Source organism: Camelus ferus, chromosome 2 (assembly GCF_009834535.1).
Source record: "Camelus ferus isolate YT-003-E chromosome 2, BCGSAC_Cfer_1.0, whole genome shotgun sequence".
Taxonomy (NCBI): domain Eukaryota; kingdom Metazoa; phylum Chordata; class Mammalia; order Artiodactyla; family Camelidae; genus Camelus; species Camelus ferus.
Window position 1 is genome coordinate 100,193,567 of NC_045697.1, and position 17,575 is coordinate 100,211,141.

Genomic DNA, 17,575 nt, shown 5'->3' on the forward strand with positions numbered 1-17,575 from the left:
GTTACCTTCTTTCCTCTCTATTCCTGTCCACTGTATTCAACTCAAATTTGAAAATCATTACCAAAGTAGATCCATAATGATAAATTAGAATATAAATGACTTTCATCCACTCAATGGTTATAAATGCTGTAGCAGAACGTACAATCAACTGTCAGGTTCACGAACACAAAAACCTTAGAGTGAAAAGAATTTGGGGTGCTTATCCAGGGAGGTACCTGGTGGTTCTGAAGAACAAAGAACATTCTTGACATGAAATTGAGCTCCAAAACTTCATACTCTAAGACTGTAGCTGTATTCTGGTTAACCTCACTTTTTTTTCACGAGAGGTTACAGTTAGTCTTTTTAGGAATAACTTTTCCACTAATCACTGCCAATCGTTCTGAAGTTATTGCAAAATAAAGGATCTTTTTCAAAAAGCCACCATTCAAATCACAACATGTGGCCCTAGGAATCTTTCTGACAGCTTCTGAGGTGGCTGCTTCTGGAGACCTGCCAGGACATCGCCTGCACACCAGCTCCGAGGCTCCCCGGCCCTGGGCAGCCGGGAGGGGTGGGGTGGGGCTGCTGACCCTCACCTGACTGGCGCTGGGCCAACCTGGCTGAGAAGCCACAAGAATTCAATTTCTCTGCCCTGAAATGTAATTATTGGTTATTGTCAAGGAAGTGAATCAGCTCTCCCTCCCTTTCTCCTTTTGCTTTGCAGTATTACAGTATTTTGAGTTTGTGTGCATGTGTGTGCGGTCTCAGCAAAATGCACATACTCACACAAAAAATGAAACTGTACATACACATATATGTGTGTGTTGTAGCTTTTTCTTTTTATATGTAAAAGATGCTCTAACTTCTTTACTAAAGAAAACAACTCAAAACTGCTTGTGACAGACACACCGATGATATATTTAAAGGAAATTGTGTGGGGACATGTGGTTTTTGTCTGCAGACAACTCATGGCAACGTCTAACTGAGGCACTACTCCCCGCTAAGCACTGGAGGAGACACTTCTGAAAAAAAAAAAACCACCATCTTTTAAGAGAAACAGTTCTTGCCGTGTAGGGTATACTAAAGTCACATTTCAAACATTTCTAAGAATGTATGAAAAAGAGCATGATGTCATCAGAATTTCTGGTCCTTTTTCATTTACTGAGAATCCTCAGGAGTCTGAGATAAGACCAAGCCGTGGCAGCTGCAGTGAATCCAAGGAGCTGTCAATCAGACACACAGAGAACACAGGCGTGTCCAGCATGTACAGAAGCAAATAACCGGGACAAAAGAGAACCTGGATGTGCTTTCCAAGTGGGAGCAAAGTTGATTTTTTCCCAATAAATTTAAAGATGTTAAGAAGTGAGAGCTTCTGATAGCATATATGCTTTGGTGAGATAAACAAACAAAAGACACGCTTAAAAAGAATATCATTTCAGAAGGAGAATATGTCTTGAATCCTCAAAGACAAACCTGGTGAGAATGGTTTCTAGAAGCCGTGGGAATGATGTGGGAGAAAGAAGGGGAATCTACAACATTCGCTGGAGCTCTGTCCTCCTTCCTCCTGAAGACGTCCTTTATAAATGCCTCTTGTTCATCATCTTCTTGCTTTCTTAGCTCCGTTCCTTCCCACCAAGCTGGACCTCCAGCTCACTCCAGGGACACAGTAGGCTCGTCCTCACAGTGTCCCATCAAATGCTGCTTCTCCCTCCCCCTTAGATCCCTAGAACCCAGGGCCGCCCTTCTACTCCCAGACAGGCCTGTTGCTCCCACTTTTCTCCTCCTAGCTGAAGGTCTAGCTTTGTATCTCTTGTAAAACTTGCTTCTGCACCTCCTGCTTTCTTGGGGGACTTGGTCAAACTCCCTTTGGCACTTGACATCATTTGAACTCCCTTGACTCTAGGCTCATTTAAATGTTTAATTTGATTTGGAGTAGTGCTTAAGCACTTGGTCTCTGATGATGGACTTTTGGGCTTGGAATCTGAGCTCCAACATTCTCACGAGCTGTGCAACTTTAGGCAAGCTACCGAACTTCTCTGTGCCTCATATTCCTCATCGTAATAGGGAGCAAAACATCACCTAACTCGTAAGGTTGTTGTGAGGAATAAATGAGTTAATAAATAAAAAGTACTTAGAACAGAACCAGCCAGACAGTAGATACTGAGTAGTTATTAGCTGTTATGTTGGCATCAACAAGATCTTCAATTACGAGGCATTCTGCCCACCATTTTCTGCCTCTAAACTTTGGCTGGCTGGTCCAGCCCCTGATATCTTACCATCTCCACCACCAAAAGACTCCCATCTTCAATTGCCAACATGCTGCCCAGAAGTGGGAAAGGTAAGAACGGGAACTGATGGGAGGTGATACTAACAGAGTGCCGGCCACGTGCCAGGCCTGGACCAGGTGCATTCACACGCCTCACTTCACATGATTTCTGTAAGTCCTAGGAACTCACGTGCAACCACTGGCCCCTCTCTGAATCCTGACTGAAAATAAATCACCTGTAAAAAGACATCTTTGAGACAACTGGGTCAATCAGAGTAGAGATTTCCCAGAGTACAGTGTCAGAGGCTACTAAGGAATGTTTTAAATTTTGTTAAGTGGGATAATGTCACAGTGGCTGCATATGTCTTAAAACACGCTTCTCACCCAGAGATCCGTACTGAAGTAATGACGCGATGACTGGGATGGACTGTAAAATATTCCTCCCCATAAATTACGTGGTGGACAGATGATTCAATACTGGTACCATTTTGATAATTTTTGAAACTGTATGATGGGAACATGGGATACTATTCTCTCAATATCTGTCATATGTTTGCAAACTTCCACAATGAGAAGTTTTTTAAAGAAGGCATCTCATTTACAAATGAGGAAACTGGCCCTGACAGGTTGAGTAACTTGCCTAAAGTCACAAAGCCGGTATTCAACGGTCTCTTGAGTTGATGCCAATTGTACTCCTAAGAGTGGCTCTTCTAAGCTTCCTTCTTGGCTGTCACCTTTACATCAGAATTTCTCTATCAACAAGCATTTGCTCTTTTTTCACTCAGGGCTCTAAGGAAGTTTTCCTTTTCCCCAATGCAACCTTTCTCCAATCCTCAGCCAGTAGAGAAACAACTGAATTCTTAATTCCCCTCTTCTGACTTTCAAAGCTGGTAACATGATGCCTCCGCTGGTCCCCCCACCTTCTCTGGAGATTTCCCTGTTACAAAACTACCTTCTGATCATGCTCTCATCCCTTTGGTTTATTGCTTCCTGCTTGTATTCTTCCCTGACAACATCCCTGACACTTGCTGTTTGCCCAGATCTTGACAACAATGTGTTTCCTGTCCCCATCACTCAAAACAATGGACTCCTCAAAGGCGACAGCACAACCTAATTTCAGAACCATTTGGACACTTCAATCTTGCTTCGTTAACATCGCTGCAGCTGGCTGACAATCTACTTCTGCATAAAACTCCCTTCGTGGTGTGCTTCCTGTTCATGAGCTGGGTGGGTTCTCCTCCCCATCTCTGATGGCTCCCCTGAATTTCCTGCACCCAGTACATTGAGCAGTTCTTCCAGGTTCTGTGTTGAGCCCAGATCTGTTCCTTTTGACAACCTCCTCCACTGCCAATGCCTCAACATCCCCTTGAGGTGAGTCTAGCATCTCTATCCCACTTCCAGTCTTTTCCTGACGATCACAAAATCTCATGGGTGAAAGAAATCTTAGAAATCATCGTGTTGATCTCTTTATCTCATGTGTAGGATACAACGGAGACCACATCAACCCATGCCAACACACTCTGTAACTGTCAAGTACCATCAAATAATCCTGCCTCCCAATTACTTGCTGGATGGCTCCACGTGATTGTTATTCAAGTCCCTTGGACTTAAATGCCCCAAGCGTGTACCATCTTTCTCAGAAATCAGCTTCTTTTCCTAACATTCTTACTTCCGTGAGGAGCATTTTTATTGTTATTATTTCTGTTACAGGCTTAAGATCTTGGGATCATCTTAGACCTTCTTTCTTCAACTAAAGAATGTATTTTTCAGAGCAATTTTAAGTTCACAGCAAAACCGAGCAGCAAGTACAGTGTTTCCACATGCCTCTCTCCACCCCTCCAGCCTCCTCCACCACCAACATCCCTCGCCCCAGTGGTGCGTTTGTTACAATCAATAAGCCTACACTGAAACACCACCCTCACTCAAAGTCCACAGTTTATATTAGGATTCATTCTCTGTGCTGCCCATTCCATGGGTTCTGACATGCATATAAATGACACGCTTCAACCATTATAGTATCATACAGATATTAAAAACCCTCTGTGTTCACTTGTTCATCTCTCCATCCCCCCTAAGACCTTGGCAATCTCTGGTCTCTTTATTGTCTCCATAGTTTTTTGCCTTTTCCAGCACGTCATACAGTTGGAATCATACAGTATGTCACCTGTTCAGGTTGCCTTCTTTCCCTTAGTAATATGCATTTAAAGTTCCTCTATGCCTTCTCCTGGCTTGGTAGTTCATTTCTTGTTAGTGCTGAATAATATCCCATTGTCCTGCTGTGCCACAGTTTATTTATCCATTCACTGACCGGAGGACATCATGATTGCTTCCAAGCTTTATTACAAATAAAGCTCCTATAAAGATATGTGTGCAGGTTTTACACTCTTTGTTTTCATCCTCTATAAACCTCCAATAATAAATCCAATATAATAATACATAGCCTTTAATAATAAAACTCCAATAATAAAAAATTATATGCTGCTTAAGGTTTATAAACACTTAACCTATGACATTTCGTTTGATGCAGATATTATAATTTTTTAACTCCCAACAGAAAACAGGAGGGAAGGTGAGAAGCACTCATCCAAGGTCACACAGCATGAAGGTGGGTGTGCACAGACCTGAGTGCAGGCTTTTCTCCTTTAAATGTCAGTCTAGTCCCTCGAGGTTGCCAAGTCCTAATATTCTGTGTCTTGAATCCCCCTTTTCCTTCTCATGTCTGTTGTCACCACTGCAGTTCGGAAGGGACGTCTTCATGTTTTGCACATACTGTCACGATGCTCGTTTATTCGGTTACACTTCTCCTGGTCCACCAGAACCCCTGTCCACTTCACTGCCTTGACCACATCATCCAGGGTCTAAATACCATAGCATCTCCTCCCTGCTTGTGAAACCTCAGTGTCTCTTGTTTCCCTGCTGAATAAAGTCCAAATATCTCACCCTGGTCCTCGGAGCCCTCCAGCCTGGGTGCCTGTGCCTCTCTCTGTCCCCCCCCCGTACATTTTCTTTATCATTAACAGGCAAAGCAATACCCCCGGCCTTATCCGACTTCCTCTAAGTCTGTGCGACTCTAGTAAGCCTTCTGCCACGCATGCCCTCCACGTCACCTTCACTGGCTAGTTCTAGCACACGGTTTCCAGATTCAGGCAGCATGGAGAGGAGTGGCTGGAAAGAGTTTCCAGCTGTCAACTCTCTGCCAGAGTCCTCACAAAAAGGACTGGCAGAGAAGATGCCACAAGTCACTTCCCCAGCATTCTGCAGTTGTAGTCATGCATAAATTAAAAAAAAAAAAAGGAGGGAAAATAAAATCACCACAAAAACTACTGACCCTGTATTTTCTGACTCAAAGAAAGACAAGTGGAAAGGGTCATAATTATACTGAAATATGGCGCAGGTCTTTTTCCAAGGGGTCGTCCCCGTTATACAACACTGCTGGGTTTTTTCCTGTTTATCTGTAGTCACCAAAAAATCCTTTAAAGGCAACCTGACAGCAAAAAAAAAAAAAAAAAAAAAAAAAAAAAAAGTATATGAAAAAAGGAACTTTACCCAAAGAATGTTAGGAGAAATCCACTGCAATAAATAGTGTGAGTTCAGGATTTCCTGGAACATAACTTCTGGTTCTGTACAGACCACATCAACATTTTAATCTGGTTTACAAAAAGATGCAAACTCTTGGATCTCATAATGTAAATAAAATCAATGGTCTAGAACGAAAAGGTCCATGTCAAATGCAAAATACCTTATAATCACCAAGAAAATGATTTTAGGTAATTGTGGTGACACCTCTCTAGTTCTGTGTAATTAATTTAAAATTCTTTTCTCTAGGTATGAAAAAAGATTTTTTTTTTGAAGTATCACTGTCATGCTTGGTAAGAGTCATTGAAAGACTATATTTAGTTCTTATTAGATGAGAAAATCAACAATCAGATCGCTTTCATTTTAGTGGAAATTTTACCATAAAAAAGTCTCAGGACGAGAGTGTTTTAAAGTGATTTCTCAAGTGAACTGTGCTCAGGTATAGAAATATGTGCTAAATTTTCATAATCATTATCATCACCTCTCCCATCCCTCAACGTCAAATTCCCCAGCATATGTTGAAGAACTCAACGGAGATTTAAATATCTACCATCTGGAAATGCATATGAAAACCTTTTCATATTTCCCAGCCTGGTAAGAGCAAATGTCTCTTTCACACGTCTTTAAAACTAACCAATTCAAATGGATTTCTGAACAACAGGCATTTAAAGCACAGAAGGTCCCAGCAGCAAGGTTATTTCCTTGGTCCTCTGATGGACCCTCTCAAGATGATAAAGAAGAGAGCTTTAAATGCATAAACTGACTGGATTAGCAGTTTATGGTTAGATTCTAAATTCAGTTTATAAGTCAAAATTAGCCTGGCAAACTCCTTGAATCACCCATAAAGTACGATATAAATGTTGGTTTGTGTTTACTGCACCACCTGCTTGGTGATTTTATCACTTCCTTTAACTTTTTGATAGTCACTGCTTCTGTAGACTCGCCATTACTCAGCTGATGCACCCACAAAGTACTCTCCTCTCAGTTCTTTGGCCACTGGAGATTTTGGGGAGGGGCATGTTGGTTTGTTTCCATTTTATTTTGTTTTATTGGTCAATGGCAAGAAAAAAATCCTTAAACTCTTTCACACATATATTTTGTTGGTTTCTCTAACTGTGTCAGGCTTGACAGGTCCATGGTTTATGGTGCGCTTTTGCTGATTCTGTTCAGTAGGGATATTTTGAAAGATATTTTTCTTGCCCCCCTGCCCCCCCCCCCCCCCCCCGCAGTAAGCCAGAGTTTCATTTGGGTAATTTACATGCACATGTGCTATAACTCCATATTTTCAGGTAAAGCCACTATAAAAGGCAGTGCGTGCTAAGCCAGCACTTTAGGCTGAGGAGTGAGTGGGCTGGATTCCATCCTAGTCCCTGTGATCCAAGGCTTGTGCCCATGGTGCAGGGACCTGCTCATGGAATTTTTCGAATTTTCTCAGAGTCAACTTCCCAAGTGCCCTGGCTCTCGAAAATGCCCATTCTTCGTTTATTCTGTTTGAAATGCTTCTTCTACTGCCCAGGGGACTAAGAGGTAATTCTCAACACGAGACTACAGCAACCTCTATGAACCACGGCCAGCTACACAGTTCCCACCTACTCAGCTCTGCGGGCCAATTAGAGTCATTTCATGATGTGGTTTTTTTCTTTTTTTTCTTTTTGTTTAAGACACTCTTCATGATCTAAGCTGTTTCATTTGATTACATGATTGAGTAAGATCCATGCAGGGTTGAGGATGAGATCCTGGCTAAACTGGACCCTGCACACTGGCCAAGAAAAACCACTGTGGCTAAGCTGCACTGAACAGGTAAAATATTTTCCCTCTTTTTTTTTTGGCTGCACACTCCAGCAAAGCATAGCAACTTGCCCACAAACACTACTGAGTCGCATCAGAAATCTAAGGGATCAAGAGGTAATGGAAGAAAAGAGGCACCATCACAAAACCTGGCTTCCCACTTGACTTCTGGGACCATTTTTCCCGCTGGCTAACAAATAGAGGTAAGTGGGCGATTCCTTGCCTGCAGACTGGAACCCTAGACATATGGATGAAATCAGGACATCTGATAAAAGTTACAGATAACTCCACTTCAAAGGTGGCTGTGCTTCCCATTTCCAAAAGCTTTTATCATTTGGTCCATATGCCTGTCTCCCCAACACAGGGCCTTGGGGGAACAGATGTGTCCCGTTGTTCCAGGTAAAAGCCCAACATGTGGGAACCAGGCTATCAGTAACACCCCATGCCAAAGGCCAGCTGTCTCTGGTGCCCCACACGCATACCCCATGCATGGGAGAAACTGTAAATGAAATAGACTCTGGGGCAGTAGGACTCAAAAAGGAAGACATGAACCCTAGCCGAGCCACGCAGCTTGCTAACTGCTCCTGCAACCAGTGGACAGAGGAAAGGGTACTGGAACTCACGCTGCATTCATTAGAGCAGAGTCCTGGGACCACAGCTGCGGCGACTTACAACATCTGGAGGCCCAGCAAATGTCCTAAGACATGAGGGCCAATGTAAGAGAATAAGGGGTGACGAGAAAGAAATCTCTCTTTACACAGGCAAAAATGGTCACTGGGGACAGACAGCTGGTGCACAGTTTTGAAGCAAGGCTCATGATCTCTTGGCACCAGGGTGTGTTCTGCAGGCTGGTGGAACAACAGCTCTCTGGAAGTTTCGAATCTTTTAGATTATGATCCTCTTATATGATTTTACTAACCCCGTCTCCCTCAGGAAAAGAACATACAGACTTTGTTAGAGGGGCTATTGTGCAACGTATAGACCGATGAAGGCAAAATAAGGCAAAACACCTTTAAAAAGTCACATTACTGGCTTAATGGCTGTGCACAGATGGGAGTGAGGTGGTACCTTTGTAAACTTTTTGTTTGGTTGTCTGATGTTGCCAGTTATAGTTTGTTTCTCAACGTAAAGGCAAAATACCATTCAGTGACCAAGCAAATTTAAAAATATCCTGGTAAGAAACAAATCCTTTGGACATATGACATTTTCTACATTCCAGCACCATCTTTATCATTCTGTACACTCAACCAGTGGATGAAAGCTGATCCAGGGAAGCAGATTGGCTAAAATGTTGGAGAAAAATACAGTATCAAGTTGAGAAAGTTTTTTTTTTTTACTACATTTTTGAGATTCCTTGGGTGCTTTTCAGTATATAATATATTTTTCTACGTCACCTAAACAAAGTGTCACAAAAACATGGAAGACTATTATCAAAGATAGGTGTGTGGTTCTACTCAAATGATCATCAAAAGCATTTATCTAAACTCATTTCTCCTAACTGCTTTCCATCTAAATTTGCCACGTGGAGGAAACTAAATTCTATTCTCGCACGTCACACTGGATGCATGAATCTGATCCACAGGAAATCCAGTATGGGAAGTGTTTGTAGACATTGTGGGTCTCATTGCACAACAAGTTTAGGAATAAGGAGAGACAAGGTGAGTGTATTAAGTACCTTCTTTTATTCAGTCCAAGTTTATTGTGTACCTACAGTGCACCCTAGTACTGGCCAAGGGACACCAGAAACAAAATTTAAATTTTTCGAGGAGCCACATTAAAAAAAGGTGAAATTTAATTTAATATGTTTTACCCAACATATCTAAAATATTACTTCAATAGATTATCAGTGAAAAAATCTACTGGAATATTTTACACTTTTTTTTTTCATACTAAGTCTTCAAAATCTAGTTTGGATTTTACACCTTCAGCTTGTCTCAATTCCCCAGTCACACTTCAAGTGCCCCAGCCATACAGAGCTAACAAGTCAGACAGCAGGTCTCCAGACAAACCAAACAATAACAAACCACCTCTGTGCTTTCTGGCCTCCCTTACTCTTTTGCTCTGTTCTTTCTGCCAGAAAGTTCTTATTCTTTATACACACATTCATTTACTCATTTAACATGCATTAAGCCTCAGTTTATGCCAATATGGCAGAATAGTTAGCTGGTAAACTTATCTCTTATGAAACCCTAGGAAATGCTTGCTAAAATATAACAAATATTCTCTGAAATGTATAGCTTTGAAATGCAATAGCTAGGATTGTAAGAACATAAGGGAAATTTCCAGGACCAAAAATTAGACAGGGTGGAGGTGGTGGTACCTGAACTGCCAATGGATTGGTCCTAGATAACTGAAAAGTTTGGCTTCAATGTAACAAAAAAACGAGGCTTGGAAGATGCTCAAGACGTGAATTGGAGTTGAGATCCATCTATAGCAATGGGACTACAGAACGCAATGGTAATCCTACAGTAAAACACTGACTCTGGAAAAAAATTCTCCCTCAGTCACAGGAGAAGACAAGAAGCATAAATGGGGGGGGGGTGTCCTCCTCTTAAAATTCCTATCTATGTTTATAGAGAACAAACCAGTGGTTACCAGTGGGAAGAGGGAAAGGGCAAGACAGGGATGAGGAGTAAGAGGTACAAAGCATTGGGTATAAAATAAATGAACTACAAGGATATATTGTACAGCACAGGGAATAGAACCGATATCTTATAACTACAAATGAAGAATAATCTGTAAAAATTTTGAATCACTATGTTGTACACACGAAACTAATATAATACTGTAAATCAACTATACTCAATAAAAAGAAGAATCTATAAAACAATGTTTTTAGGCCAACTTGAATAGAAACCTTTAGGGATACAGATTAAAACAGCCAAATGCTTAACTTATGGAAGTTATATTAATTTAGAAGCACATATAGATCTCAAATAACATTAATAAATCATGATAATTTTGAAAAAATTGGTATCTATGGGTTTCTCCCCACTTAGGCTTATGGTTCAAATTTAAAATAACATGTATGTTCCAGGAACTCCCAGAAATACAACTGGGTGCAGAAGCAAACACAGAGTATCTAGAATCAGAAAAAAAAAGATCTATAATTTCATAACCAGATAAACTATCATTTAAAAATTACATTGAATCCAGGGCATTTTTAGGCAAAGAGTTAGAGTTTACCACTAAAAGACCTTGTTAAAAAACAGTATTTAAATACATTGTTTAGGAAGAAGGAAACTGAACCCAGAAGAAAAAAGAAAAAGAGATAGAGAAGGAAGAATGAATAACAAAACTGGTAAAAATGGATTTATATACAAGTAAGCACCAATTGTTTAAAACATATATAATAATAATTACTATAACAACAAAACAATTTATTTGATAATGTAAAAAAAAAAGGACCTAAAAATACAACAATAAGGGAGAGAGATGACTGGAGTTAAAGTGTTCTAAATTTCTTCTAAGAATAGGATGTTTATTAGCTTTATAATATGTCATATATGCATGAAACATTTTAAGGGCAAAATAAAAATTGAAAAAATTTTTTTTGTCTTTAAAATGAATAGAGAAGAAACAGGGGCAAACTAAACCCAACCATAACATTGTATGTCAGGCACTGTACTAGACACTGGAATCCCTATAATGAATAGAACAATAATCAGGGGGAAAAACACACAGTTGATGAATGAGAAACATAAGTAAATATTCATGATACAGTGAGAAAAGACACAAAGTGAGAGTCTGTTGGAGGGAGTGATTTATTTTTCATAGACTATTCAGGGAAGAATGAACAAGGAATCCTACGACAGCACAGAAATATAACACGAGACACCTGTCAAATGTGCAGTAGTCCCACGTTAGTGGCAATCACATTGGACCACAGGGGTCTACAGAAGCAGCTTCCAACTTGATGTTCTCTGTATCACTGTGCCCAAGGACACTTAGGTGAGGTATGTGATATATTTTCTGCATTTAACTCAGTTTGGTAAATTCTAGGATGAACAAAATTAAACTGTGTCTAAGCTGCACAGCTTCTCTGAGCCTTCAATACATGTATCCTCCCAAGAGGGAATACGGTATGCACTGTAATCTTTCACAAATGTATTTGTTCATGTACTACTTTTTGTTTACAGTACACCTGATTATGCCTCCCAGAAAAATCTGTTGGGGAATGTCAGTGTGAGAAACTCTGGTTTCAGTCATAGGGAAAACTCAAAGGGTTTGGCAAGATATCTGGCCACAATGGCATGAAACTCGAAATCAACCACAGAAAGACAAATGAGAAAAAAGCAACTGCATGGAGACTAAACAACATGCTTCTAAAACACCAATGATGAAATCAAAGGAAACTGAAAAATATCTTGAGACAAATGGCAATGAAAACACAACCACACAAAATCTACGGGATGTAGCAAAAGCAGTCCTAAGAGGGTAGTTCATAGCAATACAGACCTTCCTCAAAAAACAAGAAAAATCTCAAATAAACAACTTAACCTACCACCTATAAGAACTAGAAAAAGAAAAACAAAATCCCAAGTCAGCAGAAATAAAGAAATCATAAGGATCAGAGAGGAAATAAATAAGAGATTAAAAAACAATAGAAAAAGATCAATAAAACCAAGAGCTGATGTTTTGAAAGAGTGAACAAAATCAACAAGACTTTGGCCAGGCTCACTAAAAAGAAAAGAGAGAGGACCCAAACAAACAAAATTAGAAATGAAAGAGAAAGAATAACAACTGATACCACAGATACACAAAAAACCGTAAGAAAATGCTATGAACAATTATATGCCAACAAATTGGACAACCTAGAAGGATTTGGGAAGACATAAAGTTGGAAACACAGGCAAATGTCAGGTCAGACTCTCTATCTGCCAGGCTAAGAAGTTTGGGTCTCACAATAGCGAGTATGAAGCTGTGAAGACATCTGAGCAGGGGAGTGAGAAGTAGCGCCTCTGGTTCTCAAACGTGGTCACAGAGAGCTGTGATGCGCTGTGACGCACTGTGACGCAGTCCCTCTCAAACAGTTACAGTGACTTTCCAAGGGCACGGTTGGGTGCTTTCCCCCAGTTAAACAGTCAAGGCTAACTTCTCTTTTGTCGGCTAATCACACCATCATTCCTTGTTAGTGGGCCATCCAACTGAGATGGGAGGAGGAAAAAAATCCCCAAATTGAAGAGCCCAGGTTATGGAGAGGTTTCCCCTGATTCTGGAATCAGTTTGGTTGAAAAGGAACTATAGTTTTGTTTTTGTTTTTTAATTAGAGCATGCTCATAAGCCATGATAAATGACAGCATCCTCTGGAATACATGGCCTAGAATCAGAATAAGGACCCTAAATGTTATGCAGATAATGACTTTCTTTGTCCCGAGAAATGTCTTTTATTTTTTGAATAGGTCATATATTCACATTGTTCAAATTATACACATACACACTCTTATACAATGAGATGCTTCAGCTCCACTCTCCTACCCAGCTGCCATCACTCTACAGCAGAGGCTGGGTAGCTAGTGTCTAAGCCTGCTTCTTCTAGATCTTGGCACACAGACTACAATTCCCAGCCTCCCCTGCAATTAGATATGGCCACATGATTAAGTCCTGGTCAGGGGAGTATGAGTCATTTCCCTGCCTGGCCCACAACAGCCTCCCACAGTCACCCCCCTATTTCTTTCCCAACTGCTGCCTGAACATTGACACTAAGGGCAACCCCAGAAGCCATGTAATTAGGAAAGTGAGGCCTCTATCAGTCCTGGCCCCTGAGAGACTGTGTGGAGCACAGCCCTCCTCCCTGCCCCTGATGTCTGCATTGTATGAATATATTCCAATTGCTTTAACCCATCTCTCATTCATGGACACTAAACAAGACACTGATTTTTAATCTTCCCTGTGTGAGGGTTCTTAAAGATCATTAGATAGTTAATGAGCTTGGAATTTTTTTTTTTGTCCACTCCTGCTTGAATAAGATGTATGTCTAGAACAGAGTAAATATGACAAGAACTTCAAGCTAGAACATAGCAGATGATGGTTACAAGGCTGAGAACACTCTGCTACTGATGGACCCCCTCCTGAAATCTCACTTGGCATACTGAGTACACAATGTTGGGACCAGCTGGAAGCCCGAAACCCCTCTGTGGAATTAATCATATTGTGTAGAGCACGAGACAACTGCTCCATTCAAATGGTACTGATGTCATGTGAAAAAAAGGCGGATGGGTTCACATTTGGCATTCATTAAGAGGTAGCGGCTGGAGTTAGTCAGAATCCTTGATGATTAACCTTCGATATGCATGGCCACAAATGGTACTCGGTCCCTTAGCCAGACGCTCCCTGCGGAGTCCTCTGAAGGACTGGGGCATGTCTCAGAAACCATTTGCTTAGTCATTTAACCAGAGTGCTTGCTTTTGCCAACAGCTTGACAGTTTAAAAGAGAATAAAAGCCTGTTCCCCACTGGAACTTTCTGGAATTTTGCCATAATCATTACATACAGTGCTCTGAGGAAATTCTGGCTTTATGGCTCTTTAGATAAATGGAGTGTGAATTTTACTGTCAGGAGAGAACACTGAAAAACAAAGTAATAAAAGAAAGCAACAATTCAGAACCATGCTCTTTAATATCCTTTTTTAAAATTAAATATCGATTATGATTTTGCAATTTATTTTCAAGCAAGAACTGTTGAGTAGTTGATTCTCTGAACTTTAGTGTTGGTGCCGGAATTATGGTGAAAATGAAGTGCTTCTTAAATTGAAAACACTGTAAAATTCCCAGAGGTAATCTTGACACTTCCCTTTATTTCATGTGTTTTAATAGTGGGAATATCATATCAAGTTAAGGAAAAAAAGCCTTATCCATACAGCTCATATCCTAAAAGGTAACCAATTATTTTTTGGTCTTTCTTTGATACAATGACATTAATTTAGGAAAGATTCAGAAATCAACAATCAAAAATAACATGAATATTTACCCAAACCAATATCATTTATTAAAATACGCCATAATCATGAACAATTACTTGCTTTCTCCACAAGTCCTCAGGAAGCATCTGATTGTAAGAATGGGTGGCTTAGATATTTCCATCGCTATTCCTGCAGTCACCCATGAGCTAGCGGCATTTTAATGGAGACGCTGCCTATATATAACTTGTGAACACACTGATATTTCCTTAGATGAAAGGTTCTTTAGAAACCACAGAATGCACATATTTCCTTAAAAAAAAAAAAAAAAAAACGGCAATTTCCCTGGATTCTATCCTGGGTACTTAGTATGTCATTTCTTTGATGATTTATAGAAGCAAGCTCTATCCCCAAGCAATTCCAAGGAACTTCCAGATCGTCTCTCCTGATATAGCTTATATTTTTCTCAAATACCATGGGAGAGGCTGTATGATACAAACCAGACATCTCCTTCGCAAACTCAGGGTCAGGCATACAAGACATACAGCAAAACAGGCTCTCTGCACCTCCTCCTTCAGCTCTCGTTCAATTTATGGAGAGCTTCAGATCAGAGTGTCCCTTAACACTTAACACTGGTACAGTTACGGCAAGGAATGTGCTTTTTATAAAAATTTTACTGTACAGAAAAGTTTAAAAACATTGCCCTATTGTTACTGGTTTTATGGAAGTTGGAAAACCTTAACACAACACAGAACTGGACTTCACAGTCAGTACTTATATGAGCAGGAGAAATTACCGGGCATACGTCAGCAGGTCAGTCAAAGATAATTCCTCCACAAATTATAGCGTCAAATGTTAAAGCCAGTCCTATCAATCAACAGAGTGGAAAGGCAAACAACAAAACGGTAGAAAATATTTGCCCATCAAATATCAGATGAGTTAATAGACAGAATATGTAAAGAACTACAATAACGAAAAACCAAATGACCCAATTCAAAAATGGATGAAGAATCTGAATAGACATTACTTCAAGCATGATAGAGAAATGGCCAACAAGTGCATGAAAAGATGCTCAACATCACTAATCATTAGAGAAATGCAGACCAAAGCCACATTGTCACCTCACATCCACTAGGATGGCTGCCATCAACAGAACAAAACAAAACAGAAAATAACAAGTGTTGCCGAGTATGTGGGGAAATTGGAATTCTTGTGTACCAGTGATGGGACTGTAAAATGGTACAGCTACTTTGGAAGACAGTATGGGAGATACTTTCAATAGAATTATCATATGATCCAACAATCCCAGTTCTGGGTGGATACCCAAAAGAACTGAAAACAGGATCTTTTCTTTTAATTAAAAAAAATTTTTTTATAGAAGGATAGTCAGTTTACAATGTGTCAGTTTCTGGTGTACAGCATAATGTTTCAGTCATACATAGACATACATATATTTGTTTTCATATTCCTTTTCATTATAGGTTATTTCAAGGTGTTGAATATAGTTCCCTGTGCTATACAGAAGAAAATTATTGTTTATCTATTTTATATATAGTAGTTAGTATCAGCAAATCTCAAACTCCTAATTTATCCCTTCTCACCTCTTTCCCCTCTGGTGACCATAAATTTGTTTTCCATGTCTGTGAGTCTGTTTCTGTGAAAACAGGATCTTAAGGATACTTGCACAGCCATGTTCATAGAAGCATTATTCACAATAGCCAAGAGGTAGAAGAAACCCAAGTATCCATTGCTGTATGAATGGATGAGTACAATGTGGTATATATAAAAAAGAATGAAATCCTGTCACATGCTACAACATAGATGAACCTTAAGGACATTAAGCTAAGTCAAATAGGTCAGTCACAAAAAGACAAATACGGTAGGAATCCATCTGTATGAGGTATCTAAAGTAGTCAAATTCATAGGAACATAAAGCAGAATGATGGTTGGTAGGAGACTGGGGGAGGGGAGAAGGGAAGTTATTGTCTAATGGGGACAGAATTACAGTTTTGCAAGAAGAAAAAGTTCTAGAGATCAGTTGCACAACAATGTAGATATACTTAATGTTACTCAACTGTACACTTGAAAATGGCTGAGTTGGTAAATTTATGTATGTGTTTTTTACAATTAAAAACTTTAAAAAAATCTGACCAAAACAAAACACAGTCCTTTTGGCCAGTCTGAGAAGCCAGAGTTATGAACTCCACTAGAACCCTACGGTCCCCAAAGGCAAGGCTAGTTGCTTTTCATCTGATCAAAGCAACTGAGGGTGATGAAAGTTACCCTTTACTTTCAACAACTCTCCACAATTTAACTCAAAAAGTCAGAGCTCTAACATGTTCTAGTAACTCTGAGATTGTCAGGCACCCTTCTGTCCAAAGCTGAGTGAACAATAAAGGGGCATAACTGAAATTTGCTGAGAGTGGAACTTCAGTGTTCTCACCAAGAGAGAAGTGAATGAATAAATGAATGTGTAAGTGGATACGTGAGGTGATAGAAGTTTAATAGCTAAATGGGGTGAATCCTTTCACAGTGTCTAGCAAATCACCAACATGGACACTTCAAATATCTTACAATTCTACATGTCAGTTGATACCTCAAAGAAGCTGAATTTTTTTTTTAAAGGGACATAACTGAAAATGTTTACCTCAAATTAGGTGTTTGCTCTGGCTCTGGGGAAAAGAGAAACTGGCACATGCTCATCTTATCAGTCCTCTTGGTGCAAGCCAGGATGTGAAAGGCTCCCAATCAGAAGTCCTTTCTGCCGCTGCTAATGGGCTCAACTTCACAGCCCTCAAGGTCACAAACATGTGAGTCCTCCTCACAGTTTACACTAAGAAGAATGTCACGGAATGCTTAGTAGATCAACGGAGATGAGGACACACAGAAGTTAATTATGCATTTAAGATCCATGGGGAAAAATGTATGTATTCCTAAACTCCAAGTGGTAAAATAAATTTAAATCCCATAGAATGGCACTCTTGCTTCAGGAGACAATACTGGTTATCAGGACATGGCCTAACAAGGCAATGAGAGTCATTAATTACTCTAACTGTAAGTATGTTTTCT

General features: G+C 40.0%; 1 protein-coding gene across 1 annotated transcript in view; it reads right to left on the reverse strand.

Annotated features, from left to right (window-relative positions):
* RNF150 (ring finger protein 150) overlaps positions 1-17,575 on the reverse strand; it is a 225,570-nt gene that overhangs the window by 124,827 nt on the left and 83,168 nt on the right. The gene's annotated exons all lie outside the window — the stretch shown is intronic.